The 7,277-nt window shown below is 36.2% G+C and overlaps 3 long non-coding RNA genes across 4 annotated transcripts in view; 1 reads left to right on the forward strand and 2 right to left on the reverse strand.

Moving 5' to 3' along the window:
- Nucleotides 1–7,277, forward strand: part of LOC134804390 (uncharacterized) — a 243,325-nt gene that overhangs the window by 55,208 nt on the left and 180,840 nt on the right. The gene's annotated exons all lie outside the window — the stretch shown is intronic.
- The window catches only part of LOC134804392 (uncharacterized), a 309,273-nt gene that overhangs the window by 55,207 nt on the left and 246,789 nt on the right, over nt 1–7,277 (reverse strand). The gene's annotated exons all lie outside the window — the stretch shown is intronic.
- The window catches only part of LOC134804394 (uncharacterized), a 62,093-nt gene continuing 58,708 nt past the window's right edge, over nt 3,893–7,277 (reverse strand). Inside the window, exon 3 of the long non-coding RNA XR_010146118.1 lies at nt 3,893–3,907. This is a non-coding gene — a long non-coding RNA (uncharacterized LOC134804394). The remainder of the gene's footprint in view (nt 3,908–7,277) is intronic.

A 7,277-nucleotide genomic window follows, 5' to 3' on the forward strand; every position in this document is an offset into this window, starting at 1 on the left:
TAGGTTTTTTTTATAATTCCTCGTCTGCTATCCATTTAAATGATCCATGTTAGACCGGGCCGTGTGTGGGCCGGAACTTCCGGCGCTTACTTTTCTATAACATGATAGGCGATCAAATGATGCTTTCCATAGAAAACGATGCGCCGGAAGCTCCGGCCCGGATACGGCCCGGTCTAACGTGAGTCACCATTTAAATGAATAGTGGACGAGGAATTATAAAAGAATCCAACGAAGGGCCATAGCTTATGTGATCAATATACATCAAATTACGTAAAAAAATATAATGATAATATCCAGAGACGAGAGAGGGAACGACGTTGCTACGTTACCTTCTGGTGTTGGATTCAGCAGATTCTCACAGACCACCTCAACTAGACGGAGCACATAAGGCAATCGAGGTCACCACACATAAGCGCTCTGCGGAGCTCTCAATTACGACCATTTTTTGTGTAAATTAAAAATATTTACAAAAAAATAAATTTTAGGTGTACAACTGTGCTTTTATAGTGTAAAATGGTGTAAATACAACTCAAATCTTATAATTTCTCTATTTAATCTGGCGATATGTTATAAGTATTTTATAAGATTCATTTGTTAAATAAGAACATTTAATATCTATTTTATAAGATTTATTTGAGTATAAGAAAAGTTATATATACATTTGAAATGCAATGTAAATTGTTCATAAATGAATAAATTAAGACTAAGACTAAACATAACATTTTACACCACACCCACACATTTTACATAAGACCCTCTTAAATCTAAACGAAATAGCGTTCCAGAAATAATCGCATCGAATATTTGGCTCCAAACTTACCTACTCTGGCAAAGTTAGGTATAATACCTTCTAAAGGAGATAGAAATACGGCAGCCGAATTTGAATACAAAGAGAGAAGAAAAGCTATAGTTAGCCAAGTTGCTAAATGTACCTGACTCGCTAAACCAGTATAACTTGAGATTGGTACTGGTTACGACTGCATGGAATCATAGGCGACGAGTTGTTTGCACCTTGGGCAGCGGCGGAAATATTGCTGGTTCCGTTGTGGCATTGCTTGCTTAGCGAGTGTTTGCCTCGAAAGACACTAGAGTCAGACTGAGAAAAGTCTGCACCAATTTTGATAGCCTACGTGGTACAGGTGTAATTTTAAACGTCAAACTTCTATGAAATTATGACGTATAAATAACACTTGCACTCCGTGGGCTATCAAAATCGCTGCAGACTTTTCTTGGTCTATCTCTATACTTACATGTTTAATAATACACAGACTCCTTTGGAATTCTCATAGAGTTAGACCAAGCTAAGTTGGCAGCGATTTTAACAGCCCAAACGTTATAATTTTATAGCGGTCTAACGCTATCATCATATTTGAACTCAACTAGAATAACTACAGAAGTCGGACATAGGGCTTAAAAATGACCCCAAGTGTATTGCGTACAGCGCGCATGTTGACAACGTCAAATAGGTAGGTAATGCCGCGCAGTATGAAAGGCAGTAAGTAGTCGGTCAGCAGCGCGAACTACACGGCCCGTTGTGGACTATCAGCCATCAGTATGCATGGGTTTGCAGTTTACTGCAAGCTCGGTAATATTACAGCGTTCGCACGAGTATGTGTTGGTCGGGTCACTTTAGCGACTGGTCCGAGAGAGGCAGTAAGTAGTCGGTCAGCAGCGCGAACAACACGGCCCGTTATGGACTATCAGCCATCAGTATGCATGGGTTTGCAGTTTACTGCAAGCTTGGTAATATTACAGCGTTCGCACGAGTATGTGTTGGTCGGGTCACTTTAGCGACTGGTCCGAGAGAGGCAGTAAGTAGTCGGTCAGCAGCGCGAACAACACGGCCCGTTGTGGACTATCAGCCATCAGTATGCATGGGTTAGCAGTTTATTGCAAGCACGGTAATATTACAGCGTTTGCACGAATATGTGTTGGTCGGGTCACTTTAGCGACTGGTCCGAGAGAGGTAGTAAGTAGTCGGTCAGCAGCGCGAACTACACGGCCCGTTGTGGACTATCAGCCATCAGTAGGCATGGGTTTGCAGTTTATTGCAAGCTCGGTAATATTACAGCGTTCGCACGAATATGTGTTGGTCGGGTCACTTTAGCGACTGGTCCGAGAGAGGCAGTAAGTAGTCGGTCAGCAGCGCGAACAACACGGCCCGTTGTGGACTATCAGCCATCAGTATGCATGGGTTTGCAGTTTATTGCAGGCTCGGTAATATTACAGCGCTTGCACGAGTATGTGTATTGTATCTATGTATAGATATAGGTGTAATAGTTACAAGCAATATAAATATATAAGAAAGAAATCTTAGTTTAAGAGGGGGTTAAAGCAAAATATTTTTTTTATATTGAATTTTTATACTTTTAAATCAAGATCAAATGTCATTAAAAATCCACATGTTATTATGTTTGCTTGTGATGAATGTGATTATATTGTAAATTTACTATTTAATTGAATAAATAAGTTATAATTGGCAGAAAAATCCACATGGACACTAGACTATATTTGCAAAGGCAGACTCCAAACAAAACTCTTAATTTGTCCATGAGTGTAGATAGGTACAGTGGAATATAAAATAATGCTTAAAATCACGGACAACATAATGATATACTATTATATTTGTAATTTTATTCTGTATTTTGATAACCACAAATTATTTAAAACAAGTGCCGCTTGAAAATGCATATTCATTTACCATATCATGCGTGGCCGCTTTTTATCGTGTATAGTCTTTAAGCATTAAAGCATAGCGTCTTTCAGTTCAGGTATAACTCAATTAAAAGTTAGACCTAGACTCAACTGGGAGGCTAGGTTTATTATTACGCCTGACAGACCACAACTACATAACTGCTTGGAACTCCTTCAAACTATGACTTATCCGATTTGAATTTGATTCCAGAAACCTAGATCATAGTGACAATTGTAAAACTTTTTATTATAATTGTATATGGGCCGGTCAAATCAGATAAAAAAAGCGTTTTGGGGAATTAATTCCCAGCAAGCTTTTTAATGCCTTCATTTGGTCCTCTGAGTTTACTCCATCCCAGGGGATGTCGATAAATTTTGGGAGCCTTGGGGATACATTTTACCTTGGATTGACAAAACCCCTCGATGTAGAAGGAGCCCACCATCAAAATCAATGTCACTACCAGCAAGGTTGTTGTAGATCAGACACCGGTACATTGTTTTTCGGATTTTAACACGATTTTACTAAAAAAAAAAAATACAGTGGCGGCCATTTTTTACGTTTGAGTACGAATTCATGTTAAGGTACTTTTCGGATCCTCAGATGTCAATTTTTATCATGATTAGAGCAAATGTTCCGTCGGACGTACCGTTTTGTTGATTGTAGTTCAACAATTAAAAAACCGGAAAGGAGCAAAAATTTTTCCACAACTCCTGGAATGGAGCAAACTCGGTTTACACTAATTTAGAACCAAATGAAGGTATTAAGAAGATTTCCAGCTTGCTGGGCTTTAATTCTTGTAAAAAAATCTAATTTGATTGGCCTAATACCGTTGGATCAAAAGTAATACTTAGTGTCCGAAGTGAATCGAATCTTGGCAAAATGTAATTGTGCTAAAGAAACATTTTTAACCAAATTTGTAATCGTCGTAAATTAAATAAGCCAGGATGGAATTAAGTCTATTTTAAATTATGAGCAAAATAAAATACACGCAAAGTAAATATAAAACAACACACTTTTTTTGCAACTCTTTATGTTTACAGGTTAGATCTTAAACATATCGTTATCGTATCTTGGTGATGTCTAAAAGATGTCTAATAGATGTATATTTCAAAATCGGAATCGGGCCCTAAATAAAACGATTGAGCTTGTAAAAATGATTTCTGTACTGTTATCATTGGTCGCTGCTGGAGTGACACATTAAAATCTTCGATTCTGATTGGTTCGTGGGCCACGTGGCGTTTTTATAGTTCCGTTGGGTTTCGGATGCGATTGGTTACTTGTGCTGTTTTTCTCTTGTCACTCGAGCTGTGTCATGGACTCGGAAAAAGGTTTATAGGATGAAAAGAAAATTTATTATTGTTGGATTGATTGAAAGGATTGTTCATTATCATCATCATCATACTGTCGTGGCCGGTTTCAATGATTTATTGAGAGCGACGTTTGTGAGCTCTCAGGTGGCTGAATTAATATAAAATATAATAATTATATTGGATTATATTGGACAGATAAAATTTAACACTAAGTATTTCACAAAAGGATTGTCAAACATAATAAATTGTATAAAATATACTAGTCTAGAATGTTTCTAGAATAAAACCTAAATGTAAAAAAAGTACATACCGGTGCGCTCATTCTTGCTTCCGTGAGTACATACATATCAAGAGGATTGCTGCTAGCGATTGCAAATCCGTGAACATTTTTCAAATCCGGATTTTCGGATTTTGGTTTGACCGAAATCCGAAGTTCGGATTCAATCCGGATTTTAAAAAAGGAATATGTGGCATAAAGGCAAAGTGAAACAAACAATCAAATTAAGTTGTTTTTATTAAAAATAAAAAAACTGTGTACTGCCATCTCGCCGAAATATTTTTCGCCTAATTTCACTTCCCAACCAACTTATTGCAGTACTTTTAGTTGGCAAACCAATACTTAGCATATTATTATTTAGCATAATTTTTATTTGAACACAATTTTATTTAGCAGATGTTCATTTTACCACGATTCATTTAGAAAAATAGTTACTAAGCGAATGTTTTATTATACCTAACTATTTATTGTTAAATAACGTTTGCCCAAATTGAAATTTCGCATACTTTTTATTGGATCACAACTATATTTAGCATTTTTTTATGACCCGTAAAACGAAACTGCTCCCAGAGATAGGTAGGTTATGGTTATTTTTTTTAAGACCCTAAAAACGAAATTGCTCCCAGAGATAGGTAGGTTATGGTTATTTTTTTATGACCCGTAAAACGAAACTGCTCCCAGAGATAGGTAGGTTAGGGTTTTTTTTTTTTGATGACCCTAAATACGAAACTGCTCCCAGAGATAGGTCGGTTAGGGTTTTTTTTTGTTGACCCTAAAAACGAATCTGCTCCCAGAGATAGGTAGGTTAGGGTTATTTTTTTTTGATGACCCTAAAAACGAATCTGCTCCCAGAGATAGGTAGGTTAGGGTTATTTTTTTTTTGGTGACCCTAAAAACGAATCTGCTCCCAGAGATAGGTAGGTTAGGGTTATTTTTTTTATGACCCTAAAAACGAAACTGCTCCCAGGGATAGGTACGTTATTCACAATATTAGGCGAAAAATAATTTATGCCTATCAATACATTCGACATAACAATAAAAGACATTTTGAAACATGACCAACTAAATATTTTTCCATACGATAATATTGTAAATAATCATTTGCGACATGTTATATATGCGAAACATTGGTCTGCCATCTGATAGTTTTGCCAAATTATACTATGGGAAAAATAGTTTGGGTAGTGATAATTTGCCATACAATTTTCGGCCACATATTAGTAAACCTAAAAAAACAGAATGCGTACACTGCTACGCCAATAACAAAATCTTTAAAAAATAATAAAAACAAAATACATACGTACACTCCCAAGTAACAAAAGGTTCTATAACTAAGGCATTTTATCACCAAACAGTGATATAGTAGGCTTATAATGGTAACCATTGTGACTGCTTGTACTATAAAGGTTTTTAACAAAGCGTTTTGTTTCTATAAGATTAAAGACCTTTTAAGTAATTTTTCTCTTAGAACGCTTATATGATCATACAAAAGAATCTTTAAAGTGCTGCACTGTAATAGATATGCAAAAAGCGATTATGGTACTATTTAATACTAGAGACGACTTTACTGATGCTTTTATGTACCTATTTTGCACTAATAATGCGTCAAAGTAACTTTTATAGTACTAGTATTGTAGCAGTATCGTAAACACTATTAGAGGATCAATCTGCACTATAAAAGGACTTTGCACGACCATTACGTAACGTTATAGCTTTTTAAAAGCTCTCTTAACATCGCTATAAGGCTAGAAGAGTTCTCTAAAAGTCATGAAAGTTTTTCTATAGTGCTATATAGTACCATAAAAGTTACCTGGTACGTTGCTAAATAACTTAAATCGTAACTTAAAGAATGGCTGCTGTTTTCTGCCATAATAGCACATTAGCGGCACGGCTAAAGCCTATGTGTACTATAGCAGCCACAGTTGGAACAAGTCCTTATTTTTTTTAATTTTAATTTAATTAATACATGAAAATTATGAGAGCGCATTGTCAAATTTGAAATCAGCATAATGATTCTATCGATACAATTATTTTCGCATGTACAATGTACGGCATAGTAACGGTCCACAAATGCTTTTTAGTACATCCTTTTTATTACCTAAATACAAATGTCACTTCAAGAAACAATGGCGAATGAACTTATTTAATATTTTAGGCACCCACGACGCAAGTATGATAAAAAAGATCACTGGAATCGTTTACGGTGCAAAATAGCACTATAAACATGTTTCATTGGTTACTTTTATAATTCCAAATTGCGACATAAACGTTGCAGACAGCACTATTTTAGTACTAAAGAGCGTTTCTCGTCACTTTTACATTTCAACCATAGAGCTGATTTATCACCGTGAGAGCCTTTATGTAATGTTTATAGAATAAATCAGTGATAAAACTAGGGCCTATCTGGGGTTTTGTAAACGTTTACAACACCATTATAGTGCTAATCATGAACACTAATTAGCACGCTCCAAAACGTTCTCAGGACTTTTATAGTACCAAATTTTGTTACTTGGGCTGCTACGCCAATAAAAAAAGCGGACGCGGGGCAAGCATACAGGTGCGAGCGAGTGCGCGACGCGCAATGCCCGGCTGGCAATAGCTCTCCCGCGTTACCGCTTCATGTGCACCCTTGTGCACCGCTTTTTATTTCGCATTAGAATTAATTTTGAGCAAATTAGTACTGGTGGGAAAAAATCCGAAAAACCGGTTTTTTCTTTTCAAAATCCGAATTTTAAAACGGATTTTCAAACGCTCCGAAATCCGGATTTTAGAACTTCGAATAATCCGGATTGCAATCACTAATTGCTGCCAAGATATACGAGTACATATACATATACAGCGTGTATTTTTAGTATTATCTCAAACCGTAACCAAACGTAGGTTTAAGTATACTATGAACCAATATTGCAAGGTAATTTTAAGTTGGTCTTAACCACTAAAGCATAATGAACAAATAATGAATTTTTGAATATTTATCGAGCAGCAATGTAATGCG

This window comes from Cydia splendana, chromosome Z (assembly GCF_910591565.1).
Source record: "Cydia splendana chromosome Z, ilCydSple1.2, whole genome shotgun sequence".
In the NCBI taxonomy this organism is placed as follows: Eukaryota; Metazoa; Arthropoda; class Insecta; order Lepidoptera; family Tortricidae; genus Cydia; species Cydia splendana.